This window comes from Lithobates pipiens, unplaced genomic scaffold (assembly GCF_037356315.1).
Source record: "Lithobates pipiens isolate NorthernLeopardFrog02 unplaced genomic scaffold, aLitPip1_a1.2 Scaffold_27, whole genome shotgun sequence".
Lineage (NCBI taxonomy): Eukaryota > Metazoa > Chordata > Amphibia > Anura > Ranidae > Lithobates > Lithobates pipiens.
Window position 1 is genome coordinate 162,850,850 of NW_027507788.1, and position 14,218 is coordinate 162,865,067.

The window sequence follows — 14,218 nt, forward strand, 5'->3', positions numbered from 1 at the left end:
AGAAAAACACTGGAAGTGGCCTCATGTGCACTGCAGCTGATAAACTGACATTTTCAGCAGCCCCTAAACTCTCCTCTGTTATCATATCTGTACATGTACTCGATTAGTTTAAAGGCAGTTGAGTTTAGGGTCATTGTCTTGAATGTCAAAATTGCATTCAGGACGGAAGTTTCCTGGTATTTCAAACGCCAAATGCTTGTAAAAGCTGTAACCTGCGTTTAGGCACGTTTTCGTTTATAAGCGACACAGGACGTTTTTACAACCTCTCCTGAATGATTTAACTTGGCAGATCGTAACCCACGCTTAACGCTTCCTTTTTGCCGCATTTATATGCCGCGTTTGCATTTAGAAGCATTTAAAAAAAAAAATGGCCAAAAACGCCTTTAAATGAAACGCGGCTAAACGTGGGTTACCATGTTTAGACACATATGGTGTCTGAACTCATTTTTTTGCCTTAAAAAAAAGGCCTATAAACGCAACTGCCTAAAAACGACAGTAAACGAACCTGTACACATAAGATAACATTGAAAGGGGTGCAGGGCAGTTGAAAAAGTGTCCAGCTGCCTCTGAACATCTGTTTAGCAGCAGCAGCAGTGTACATGGGGCCTTAATGAGGAACATGTGAGATATGGGAAAAACACAATTTTCACCACATGCTGTTGCCTGCAAGGGGGGTGTGAGACAGACAGAGAATGGCACAGAGTGGCAGAAAGAGACAGGCAGAGTGAGAGACTGGCAGTGTGGGAGATGCAGAGAGACTGGCAGAGAGAGAATCCATAGTTAAAGCGCACTGCACTCTTTTCTCACAGAATGGCTGAAATAGTTAATAATTTGCAGGTTTCTCCTGCATTGTGGACATTTGGGAGAGTCTCCTGAGGTCATATTTAAAAACCTTTCTAACCTCAGCTGATAACTGCTGCTTAGTATGTAAAAGCTGTTAAATGGAAGTTTTTCACTGTCTTTTATTAGCTGTCAGTTTCCAGCATTCAGAAGAGGTTTTTTGAACTGCCCCCTGTACATGAGGCTTAAGCATTTAAAAAATAAAATAAAAAGTTTTACCTGTCATTTTTTAACCACTTAAGGACCGCCGCATGGCAATGTACGTCGGCAGAATGGCACCGACTGGCACAAGCACGTACATGTACGTGCTTGCCTTCCAGCGGGTGGGGGGTCCGATCGGACCCCCTCCCGCTGGCTGTGGCGGTCCGTTTCACTTCAGGAGCGATCCGGGATGAGGGGATGGCCGTTGGTTTCTGGCCAACACCTCTCGATCACTCCTGGCGAATGAGAAGCTTCCCCCGCTGTGTATTGTTAACATAGGCAGGGAGGAAGTGATGTCATTCTCCTCGGGTGGTATTTTTGACCGGACTGCGAGGAGAACACATAGTAAGTGTGCAGCAACACTACACTGACACGTAGGTACACATAGGCACACAAATCACCCCCCGATCTCCCCCCCTCCCAGTCGCAGTGTCACTGATTGCAGTGATCATTTATTTACTGATCACTGCATTTAGTGTCAGTTGTGACAGTAAAAACTGTCAGGGCAGTTAGTGTTAGGTCCAGGGTAGCCCCCTACCACCCCCCAATAAAGGTTTACCCCCTGATTGCCCCTAGAGTTAATCCTTCACCCCCTTTTGCCAGTGTCACTAAGCAATCGTTTTTCTGATCGCTGCATTAGTGTCACTGGTGCCGCTAAGTAGCTAGTTATTTTTTATGTTCACCGCAAGGTTTTTAGAGCGTTAGGTACCTCCATATACTAGAGTTAACCCTTTTACCAGTGATCACCTTATAAGTGCCACTGGTGACGTAGGTTAGCCAGTTAGTTATTTAGGTTCCCTGTCAGGTTTTTATATAGTGTCAGGGACCCCCCCCCCCACAGTGGCGTAACTAGAACCTTCAGGGCCCCGATGCAGGAAACCATGGCGCCCCCCCGACCTCCGGATAGGGCTTTTTTCTCCGAGCCTGAAGGTGGAACACCAGGGCCCAGTCCCAAGTGGGTGGTTGCATATAAAGGAACCGATTTAAAAAACATCAATTACAGCCACTGTGCCCATCTAATGCCACCACTGTACCATCAAATGTCACTACTGTGCCCATCAAACTCTGCCGCTGTGCTCATCAAATGTCACCGCTGTGCCCATCAAATGCTGCCACTGTGCACATCAAATGCTGTTGGTGTGCCCATCAAATGCTGCCAATGTGAATCCCCACCGCCCGCCACTTACCCTGTCTTGGTGGGGCAGCAGGTAACGGCCATGAGCGGGGTCCTCCATGCAGCTACTGCCATCCTCATCTCCTGTCCTCTTCTCCTGATGGGCGTCCAATAGCTGTGTCTATCGTTTCAGCCAATCGGGTGATGGGTAAAAGACCCGTACACCTGATTGGTGGAGAGGCGGTTCAGTGTTAGGAAAGTGAATATTAATTCACTTTTCTAACACACCTGGGTAGACTGTGAGCGTCAAGCATGGCGCTCGCAGTTCACCTATTTTGAAGCCTATTATAGCCCATGGCTCTAATCGGGTGCTGCAATAACACCCCCTGCCGCTGTAATTCAGGCACCCGGCACCCCAAAAGGGACCAAACACCTAAAAATGGGGGTGGCAACGGTGGCCATGGATAGATTCATGCTATGCTATGCATTAATCTATCCATTGGTCATAGAGGGGGTGGAACCTGTGCACCCTTTTGGATGCACCGCCACTGATAAACATATGCATACATATATGAACACACACACACACATACATGCATGTTCTCACACACATACAAGCATGCTCACACGCACACACATGCAAGCATGCTCACACGCACACACATGCAAGCATGCTCACGCACACACATACAAGCATGCTCACACACACACACATGCATGCTCACACACACACATACATACATACATGCTCACACACACGCACACACACACACATACAAGCATGCTCACGCGCATACAAGCATGCTCACACACACGCACATACAAGCATGCTCACACACACGCACATACAAGCATGCTCACACACACACACACATACAAGCATGCTCACGCACACACAAGCATGCTCACACACGCACACACAAGCATGCTCCCACACATGCACACACACATGCACATACAAGCATGCTCACACACACATACATACAAGCATGTTCACACACACACACACACACACACACATACAAGCATGCTCACACACACACATACAAACTCAAATACAGTAGATAGTCTTATTAAAAAAAACAGCAGACATTTACCTTGGCTCTTCCTGCCGGGTACTGCACTCTAGGGGGAGACAAAGAGCACACACTGCTTTCACTAAGCCTAATGTGAGGAGCTCCCGCACAGTGCCGATTTCAGTTCGGCTGATGATCGTGAGCTCCTCTCAGCCTTCCCTCCTATCGAAGAGTACAGGGGGCCCTCGGGCCCCCTGGCCCCCTGCAGCAAGGGGCCCGGTCGCCATGGCGATCCCTATAATTCCGCCACTGCCCCCCCATATACTACCCAATAAAGATTTTAACCCCCTGATTGCCCCTAGTTAACCCTTTCACCAGTGATCACCATATAAGTGTTATGGGTGACTCTGGTTAGTTTGCTTTTTATAGCATCAGGGCACCCACCATTTATTACCCAATAAAGGATTTAACCCCCTGATCACCCGGCGGGTGATATCAATTAGGTTTTAGCATCAGGGTCTGCGTCGCCCCAGGCAGCGCTAGGTTAGTGTCAGTACCGCTAACACCCACGCGCAAAGCATACACCTCCCGTAGTGGTATAGAATCTGAACAGATCAATATCTGATCTGATCAGATCTATACTAGCGTCCCCAGCAGTTTAGGGTTCCAAAAAAACGCATTGTTAGCAGGATCAGCACAGATACCTGCTAGCACCTGCGTTTTGCCCCTCCGCCCAGCCCACCCAAGTGCAGTATCGATCGATCACTGTCACTTACAAAACACTAAACACATAACTGCAGCATTCGCAGAGTCAGGCCTGATCCCTGCGATCGCTAACAGTTTTTTTTGGTAGCGTTTTATATTTAAATCCTGAATTTTTGGGGTCCCATACGCGGCTAGGCTCCCAAAAAGTCCCCCACATGTGGTATCCCCGTACTCGGGAGAAGCAGCAGAATTTATTTTGGAGTGTAATTTCACTTATGCCCATAGCATGTGTGAGCAATATATCATTTAGTGACAAAGAAAATTTAATATTCCTGCAACTTGTGGCAAAATATAAAATATTTCATGGACTCAACATGCCTCTCAGTAAATAGCTTGGGGTGTCTACTTTCCAAAATGGGGTCATTTGGGGGGGGGGGGGGGGGGTTGTGCTATTTTGGCATTTTATGGCCTTCAAAACTGTGATAGGTAGTGAGGAGTGAAATCAAAAATTTGCACCCTTAGAAATCCTGAAGGCAGTGATTGGTTTTCGAGGTCCAGTACGCAGCTAGACTCCCAAAAAGTCCCACATATGTGGTATCCCCGTACTTAGGAGAAGCAGCAGAATATATTTTGGGGTGCAATTCCACAAATAACTATGGCATGTGTGCGCAATATATCATTTAGTGACAACTTTTTGTAAACTTTTATTTATTTATTTATTTATTTGTGTCATTATTCAATCACTTGGGACAAAAAATTAAAATATTCAATGGGCTCAACATGCCCCTCAGCAATTTCCTTGGGGTGTCTACTTTCCAAAATGGGGTCATTTGGGGGGTTTGTACTGCCCTGCCATTTTAGCACCTCAAGAAATGAGATAGGCAGTCATAAATTAAAAGCTGTGTAAATTCCAGAAAATGTACTCTAGTTTGTAGACGCTATAACTTTTGCGCAAACCAATAAATATACGCTTATTGGCATTTTTTTTTACTAAAGACATGTAGCTGAATACATTTTGGCCTAAATGTATGACTAAAATTTAGTTCATTCGATTTTTCTTATAACAAAAAGTAGAAAATATATTTTTTCAAAAAAAATAAATATCGCAGAGGCAATCAAATACCATCAAAAGAAAGCTGTATTTGTGGGAAGAAAAGGACGCAAATTTCATTTGGGTACAACATTGCATGACCGCGCAATTACCAGTTAAAGCAGTGCAGTGCGAAATTGTAAAAAGACCTCTGGTCTTTAGGCTGACAATTGGTCCGGGGCTGAAGTGGTTAAGTTGGGGACAGGGTCTCTTTAACCTCTTCCTGACCGCCTCACGCAGATATACTGCGGCAAAAGGGCACGTACAGGCAGATCAACGTACCTTGACCTTTAAGAGGCGGCTCACGTGCCAGCCAGGAGCTCTGTGCCTGCGATTACGGGTCCCGCGGACCCAATGTCTGCGGAGATACCCACAATTGTCTCAGGGGGAGGAAGAACGGGGAGATGCTAATGTAAGCAAGCATCTTCCCGTTCTGCCTAGTGACACTGTCACTGATCAGCGCTCCCTGTAATCACTTAACCCATATTGGCTGCTGTACACCAGAGCTCACATTTTAATTTCTGCATGTATTGTAAATTACATGACTAGTTTTTTGACCAATAAAACCAAGTACGTTTTTATGAATCTTTTGCATCCTCATTGCTGCTAAAAAAAAACCCATGGGGAACTTCTTTTTTTTTCCCCATATTTGTTACGGGGTGTGCAGCTAGCTCAGCTTATCCTCTTCCCTTTCTGAAATAGACTTCAATGTTTTTTTAGTATATTCTCTTTTTATTTTGCATAGATTATTTAAATTTAACAACATTGCCTCACCCACAAATGCGTGCATAGAGAAGCTCCGCAATACCTAATGGAGAAAATAAATCATTACACACCAAACCGCACTCTTCGATCAGCCAACAAAAACCTCCTCCTCGTGCCCAAAGCCCTGTATAAATCCAAGGGGGATCGGAGATTCGCTGTCCAAGGGCCTCGGCTATGGAATGCTCTACCAATCAACATCCGCCTGGAAGAAAATCACCTGGCTTTTAGGAAAAAACTCAAGACCTTCCTCTTTTAGCAGATGATTAAAGCTCGCCACAGCGCCTAGAGGCGATTCAGTTGGCATTGTGCGCTATACAAGTATTTCATTCATTCATTCATTCACATTTGTTCAATATCAAAATGTTACCTTTCCACATAAATATACATGGTTAAGCTTATACCTATCCCCCTCCTTCCCCTCTCTCCCCCCCCCCCCCCCCCCAGCTTCGATCTTTCACATTTTATCCTAGTCTTCCAACATTTTCAAATGTTCCACTGTCTTCTTAAACTCTAACCACCTTCCCCATATGCTATCAAATACTTCCACAGAGTCTTCCCTTCTGTATATAGTTTCTTCTATTGATCTCAACCAATCTATCCTTCCTACTCAATCTTTTATTAATGGGGGGGCTAGGGGTTCTCCAGACTTTCGGTATTAAACTCTTGGCCGCATTTAACAGGTAAGGCACCAGGGTTTTCTTATATTGGGCTAATGTTTTAGTATACAGAACAAAACTCTGGATAGCTGCACTCCAGATTGAGTAAAAAGTAAAAATGCCTTTATTTCTTCAAATGAAAAAACTCCATATTGCACAAAACATCACAGCAAAGGGAAAAAATTAGAAAAATATTTCCCTTTGCTGTGATGATTTGTGCAATATGGAGTTTTTTTATTTGAAGAAATAAAGGCATTTTTACTTTTTACTCAATCCGGAGTGCGGCTATCCAGAGTTTTGTTCGTTTTCTGTATACTTGGCTTGTGCAATCAGCCTGCACCTGGAACCCCCACCTATCTGGAGAGTTAGTAGCCTGTCGGAGGATCGACCTGGAGCGGTGAATTTTTGTTTTCTTTGGGCTAATGTTTTACCCGTGTCGTGGAACAAACGTGTCCATGGCTCCTTCCTGACTTGTTCCCCTGTTATCTGGTAGATATTGTCTATAATCTTTTCCCAATATGTCTGGATCTTTACACAATCCCACCATAAATGTGCGAAGGTTCCCGGGGCATTACAGCACCTCCAACACATTGCTGAGGTCTCTACTCCGATCTCGTGTGCTCTTTGTGGGACTATATACCATCTCACCAACAATTTATAGACATTTCTATGGTCCTGATGTCTCTAGAGGTAGTGCATACTGTTCTCAAGATCCTACTCCTATGTTCCTCGCCCCGTAGAACTCCTAGCTCTTCCTCCCATTTCTTCAAGTAGGGCGGACACCTAGGTTACATTTCCTCTCCTAAAAGTTTATATATTTTTGACATACTCTGTCTCAGACACCTCGAGGAGGAGAAAAGTCTCTACATGGGTCTCATATTTCCCTCACCTTGAAGTGGCTGGGAGAGTGTCTGTGCAAAGTGCTGTATTTGTGCATACCTCCATCTATCTAATGGCCTATTTCCCCATTTTTGTCTTAATTCATTCAAAGTGCATATTCTATTTCCAATCATCACGTCTTTCAACATTATATAATTTTTCTTTGCCCACCTAGTGAAATACATATATTCATCCTTCCCAGGTTTGAAATAGTTTGTATCTAATAAAGAAATTAACGGTGAATTAAATTGCCAGTGACTTAATTTACCCAATTCATCCCAAATTTCAAAGAAATTTTTTGTTAATAGATTTGTGCTACTTGCCAATTCCCGGTGCTCCCGTGGAACCCATATCCTTTTTCCTAAATCTACTTTACTTTGAGCTTTCTCAATAAATAGACTTCAATGTTAACCTTCAAAAGTTGCATGAAAGTCATACCTGAAATGTTTTACATGCAACGGTGGGTCCGGCTTTGCAGAGGGACATCCAAATCGCACCCATCCAAAGTCACATCAAAGTTGCACTCCAAAGTCATACTACTTTGGAGTTGTACAAGTGTAACTGGATCATTATTTTCAGTGTATGCATATGGCTGCATTTGGGAATTAACCACTTAAGCCCCGGACCATTTTGCAGGCCAAAGACCAGAGCACCTTTCTCCGATTTGGCACTGTGTCGCTTTAACTGACAATTGCGTGGTCATTCGATGTGGCTCCCAAACAAAATTAACATCTTTTTTTTTCCCCACAAATAGAGCTTTCTTTTGGTGGTATTTGATCACCTCTGTGTTTTTTATTTTTTGTGCTATAAACAAAAAAATAGAGCGACAATTTTGAAAAAAAAAACACATTATTTTTTACATTTTGCTGTAATAAATATCCCCCAAAAATATCTAAAGATTTTTTTCCTCAGTTTAGGCGGATACATATTCTTCTACATGTTTTTGGTAGAAAAAAAAAAATCGCAATAAGTGATTACTGATTGGTTTGCGCAAAAGTTATAGTGTTTACAAAATAGGGGATAGTTTTACGGCATTTATATTATTTTATTTTTTTACTAGTAATGGCGACGATCAGATTTTTATTGTTACTGCAACATTATGGTGGACACATTGGACATTTTTGACACATTTTTGGGACCAGCAATCAGTCCTATACAAATACACTGATTCCTGTGTAAATGACACTGGCAGTGAAGGGGTTAACCACTAGGAGGCAGTGTAGGGGTTAAGTGAGCCGTGGGGAGTGATTCTAACTGTGGGGGGGGGGGGGGGGCGCGTTGCTGTGTATCACAGGGAGCAGAAATCGGTGACACTGTCACTAAGCAAATGCTTGTTTACAGTAACATCTCCCTGTTCTTCCTCCCTGTTAGACAATCCTGGGTATCCTCACGGCGATCGAGTCCGCGGGACCCGCAATCTAACTCACAGAGAGCCCGACCGGCGCATGTGACGGTGCCGTGCACGCGATGGCACAGCGGCAAATTTAAAGGAACGTACCTATATGCCCATTTGCCTGTCCATGCCGATGTAGATCGGCGTGCGCCGGTCAGCATGTGGTTAAAATAGCACCACAATATGCTGACTTATACATGGCAGACCTGGAGGACAAATTCTACTACATAGACAGAAGAGGAAGAAAATGAAAGAAAAGAAAAAGCTCATTGCTCATTACATTTTGCCCTTAATTTAAACTAAAAGACTATTCAAGCACGTGTGAATTTCATAGACATCAGTTATTCTTTAGGGAAAATACTGGAGGAAATTAACGAAAATTGGAGCACACAAAATCTGGTGCAGTTCTGCATACAAACCAATCAGTTTGTTTTATTATCAAAACTTAAAGTGGTTTAAAGGCCTTAAAGTGGTTGTAAACCCTTACAAACCACTTTGACCTACAGGTAAGCCTAGATTAAGGCTTACCTGTAGGTCCAAGAAATATCTCCTAAACCTACACGGTTTAGGAGATATTTGCAGAAAGATAGGCACCGCTGTTTACGGCGCATGCAATAGCGATATGCCGCGAGTGGCAGCTCCCGTGCGCATGCGCGGGAGTGACGTCATCGCAGTTCGCCGAATTACAGCGGCGGAGCAGCAAGACCCACCGAGAAGATGGCTGCTCCGGACTACAGGGGACAGCGGTGACTTCGCTGGCTCCTGTGTCAGGTAAGTGAGGCATAGTAGTCCATTATGCTTTACCTTTGCAGGGAATCAAAGAGGAAGTAAACCCATCAGGGTTTACTTCCTCTTTAAGGAATTTCACCTTAATGCAGGGGTGCCCAACCTTTTGAAGAGCGAGGGCCACTTAAGCGACTTAGTAACCAGAGCAGGCGGATGACAGGTCCGTGTCCACTCTGCATATGCAGAGTGGACACAGCCCACTCTACTCTATGGGCCCTCTCATCCGATCAGATGGAAGGGAACGGATCCACTTCTGTTTTTTTTTTAGCAGATTGGATCTGAGGTAGGCAGGTGTAAACTGGCACAAGTCTGTTTTCATCTGACGCTCCATATAGGTGAATAGAGCGTCCGATTGGGTTGGACCAATCTTGTAAAAGGGGCCTAAGGCAGCTTTTACACTGATAGTTTGTGGTCTACCCACGCCGCAGGTGCAGCACAGTTCACCTGTGGTCTTCCTGTGGGTTAGCTGCACATTGTCATACAATTCTATTATATCCTGTAGGTTTGGTGCACTTTCTGAAAGCGCCCCAAAGGTAAAACCAGAAGTCTATGGCTCAGTGCAGGTAACCTGCAGGTGCACCTGCGGATCAGTTTGAAAGCAGCCCAGTAACCACTGCAGAACAGATATGCCCTTACATACACTGTGATTTTAGTGAGTTCCATTCAGTTATCGCCAGCTGCTGCTGTCCCAGGCAGAGCGCATTTGGTATCACTCTGCCTATGACATGGAAGCACAGGAAGCTTGGCTTATGCGGCTCTGCTCTGCGGGTGCTTGCTTCCTCTATCATCGGCTTCATTCACAACACTGATGCTCTGGGAAGGCGGGTCGACAACCTGAAATCTGGGCTTGCCAACCTGCCATCCCAGGGCAAGAGGTCGCGGGCCACATCAAAGGGCTCCGCGGGCCACATGTAGCCCCCAGGCCATTGGTTGGGCACCCCTGCCTTAATGCATTCATTGGGCAGATAACATGCTGTGGTGGGGGGGTGGGGCCAGGCCACATCCACTCTGTGTCAATAAACACGGGGAGGCTTGGGAGCGAGCACACATAGGTGCCCCCATGGAAAGGGGAGGGGCTTGAAGCACGGGCAGGGGACCACAGAAGGAGAGTATCAAGCTGCTCTGTGCAAAAGCATTGCACAGAGAAGGTAAGAATAGACGTGTTTGTTTTTGTATTTTTAAAATAAAAAAATAAAATAATGTTTAATAACACTTTTGTATTGTACCTCAAATGTAAAATGTGCAGCCATGGATGTTACATTGGTAAAACAGAATAGAAAAAAAAGCCACAAAAATGAATGACTCTATTACATACACACCATAAAAAAACATAATAAAGATGATCAGGGCACATCTGTAGGATGGCAGCAGCTGATCATGCACTCCACTCCACTGCCACTGGCGGCTCTCAGAATAAATGAGCAGCAGCTACCCAAAAACAATTAAAAAGAAAATATCAGTTTCTAACCTTTCCACACAATCAAAAATGCTTTAGATAAATGTTAATATCAAGTCTATGTATTGCCTTTACAAGCAATCAAATTCAAACCTACACAAGAAGAGGCTATTTGAAGCATTAGATGGATTGTAATTTTCCATTGCAGGCAGCATAAGGACATTAATAAACGGACTCTAGTGATAAACTGAATCACTGTTAACTATATTACCTCTATTTAATCATTAACATGTTGTGATGGCTTTTAATGGTATATAACGTCTACTTTTTGCACCTGCCTACAACAAAGTTGTAAAACTATAAAATGTTCTTTATGATGGTTTAGTTGGAATCAAAGCAATCTAGCCAGCAATAACTAGTTTAGTACACTGTCTATGGATCACGGGGGGGGGGGGGGGGGGATTTGCAGATAACACACAAAGTCCCAGTGCGATCAAATGATCAAATGACTTGTATTGACATAATGCAAAGATAGTTTGCCTGGTGGGAAGGCAGCCCAGCCTAGAACACTCAGTTCCAACAAGGTATAGGAAGCAGGTTTCAGCTGAACTGACAGTGTCTGTAGAGAGGGGCGGAATGCAGCCTGGACATCTTGAGCCCAAGCAGGCAGACAGTGGCGGAATTATCAGGGTCGCAACAGTCGCAGTTGCGACTGGGCCCTGGAATTCCATCACTGTGGGGGGGCCCCGGCGTGGTTGCTATTCACAGGGCTGTGAGTGAAGAGCGTGTCTCATGTAAACAGCAGCACAGAGACACCGGCCGGCACTCGGGAGTGAAGTTTCATTTTCCCTTGTCCTCTCGCAAAACACACAGCTGATCCTGCTCCCCCTTCGGCCCCCCCTCCCCTCCTCTCCTCTCCTGTGTTCTCCGCGGGCATTCAGGTGTGAAGCTAACAAGCTCACATTTCCCGCGGAGAACACAGGAGAGGAGAGGAGGGGAGGGGGGCCGAAGGGGGAGCAGGATCAGCTGTGTTTTTTGCGAGAGGACAAGGGAAAATTAAACTTCACTCCCGATTGCCGGTGTCTCTGTGCTGCTGTTTACATGAGACACGCTCTTCACTCACAGCCGTGCTGACTCCTCTCCAGTGTGTGCAGAGACTCAGGAAGATCCCGCCGCCCATCAACATCATAGAGCTGCTGATCGCTGCCTCCCCCAGGTGCGGGGGGGTACAGAGATCTGCTGGGGGCCAAGGTGCACGGTGGAGTCCAGCAAGGTACAGAGAAACCTCTTTAAGGGGGGTGACTGTCTAGGGACCCTAAAGTAAGGGGGGCTCTCTGGGGACCCTAAATTAAGGGGGGTATCTGGGGATCCTGATGTCCAGTACCACCGCCACCCCTCCTCCAGTACCACCACCACCACCGTGCTACCCACCTTCAGTACCACCGCCACCCCTCCTCCAGTACCACCACCACCACCGTGCTACCCACCTTCAGTACCACCGCCACCCCTCCTCCAGTACCACCACCACCACCGTGCTACCCACCTTCAGTACCACCGCCACCCCTCCTCCAGTACCACCACCACTGTGCCACCCACCTTCAGTACCACCGCCACCCACCTCCAGGACCACCGCCACCCCCTCTCCAGTACCACCACCATGCCACCCCCTCTCCAGTACCACCACCATGCCACCCACCTCCAGTACCACCGCCACCCCTCTCCAGGACCACCATGCCTCTCCAGTACCACCACCCACCCTCTAGTACCACCACCGCCACCCACCTCCAGTACCACCGCCACCCCTCTCCAGGACCACCATGCCTCTCCAGTACCACCACTCACCCTCTAGTACCACCACCGCCACCCACCTCCAGTACCACCGCCACCCCTCTCCAGGACCACCATGCCGCTCCAGTACCATCGCCACCCTCCTCCAGTACCACCACCACCCACCTCCAGTACCACCGCCACCCACCTCCAGTACTACCATCCCCCTCCAGTACCACCGCCACCCCTCTCCAGGACCACCACCCCCCCTTCAGTACCACCACTGCCACCAACCTCCAGTACCACCACCACCCACCTTCAGTACCACCACCACCCCTCTCCAGGACCACCATCCCCCTCCAGGACCACCATACCCCTCCAGTACCACCACCGCCACCAACCTCCAGTACCACCGCCACCCCTCTCCAGGACCACCATCCCCCTCCAGTACCACCACCACCCCTCTCCGGGACCACTATCCCCCTCCAGTACCACCAACGCCACCCACCTCCAGTACCACCACCCCTCTCCAGGACCACCATCCCCTCCAGTACCACCACCGCCACCCCCCTCCAGTACCACCACCGCCACCCACCTCCAGTACCACCACCCCTCTCCAGGACCACCACTGCACTGGTGACACAGGTTCCACTGGGGACACAGGTTGCACAGAAATGTTTTACTTTGTTGTACAGTGGAAAAAAATATAGTATCAAAATCATGCTTTTCGGGGGGGGGGGCCCTTCCTAATTTCTTGCACCGGGGCCCTGAGGTTTCTAGTTACGCCTCTGCAGGCAGATGTTGTCCTTCGCTTTCTCTCCTCATCTTATATAGACTCTGCCACACCTAAGATGGCTGCCAGGGTCATGTGGATGGCCAGCATCCATTCGGCTCACTGCCCCAGTGACTCAGGAAACCATATAGGAACCAGGTTCCTCATGACTTTCTCTCCCTCTACACTGCTGCATTTCTTTTCTATTTCTGATAGAAGCCTTTTTTTTTATAGTAAAACGTAGGCAGAGTTTTGATTGTGTAAAGAAGGATTATACTGCCCGTTCATTATTTTTTTTTTATCATGGGGAAATTTTCCTTCACTTCCTACCCCATAGCTAAAAGAGGAAGTCCCTCCAAAGTGAGAGACTTTTTGGCCTTTACCAGAACTAGTGTCCCCATTGGAAGATTTTCTTCTCTATTCTCATGCTGGTGACAACCCAAAATTTTGAATTTTCTTTTACTTTTCGATGAGAACAGTAAAAAGAACAAATGGAGAGGGTAAATTTATCTAACGGGAGCATTAAAAGCAATAGATTAAGATGAACCCCTTCCCAATCAGCTGCCGCAGTTGTACTGCAGCAGGTTGGCTCCCCGTACAGTCGGTTTGCCTTTTGGCCATTAGGGGGCATGTGCATGGCGCCTACGACGCCGGAACTGATGCACGGCCTGTCGGTCGCGATCGCTCCACACAGAGTCAGAATGGAGATCTGTCAATGTAAACAGACAGATCTCCGTGCTGTCAGGGGTGTGGAGAGCAATCTGTTGTTTTTACTAAGTATGAACAATGATCGGCCTCCTCGCCCAGTCAGTCTCCTCCCCCCACAGTTAAAATCACT

General features: G+C 46.7%; 1 protein-coding gene across 4 annotated transcripts in view; it reads right to left on the minus strand.

Annotated features, from left to right (window-relative positions):
* Positions 1–14,218, minus strand: part of LOC143934323 (uncharacterized) — a 532,031-nt gene that overhangs the window by 16,587 nt on the left and 501,226 nt on the right. For 3 of the 4 annotated variants that reach the window (XR_013263245.1, XR_013263246.1, XR_013263247.1), the window contains one exon: positions 5,803–5,933. The exons of the other annotated variant lie outside the window; for it this stretch is intronic. The gene's annotated coding sequence lies outside the window, so the exon portion shown is untranslated. The remainder of the gene's footprint in view (positions 1–5,802; positions 5,934–14,218) is intronic. 4 annotated transcript variants of the gene reach the window in all.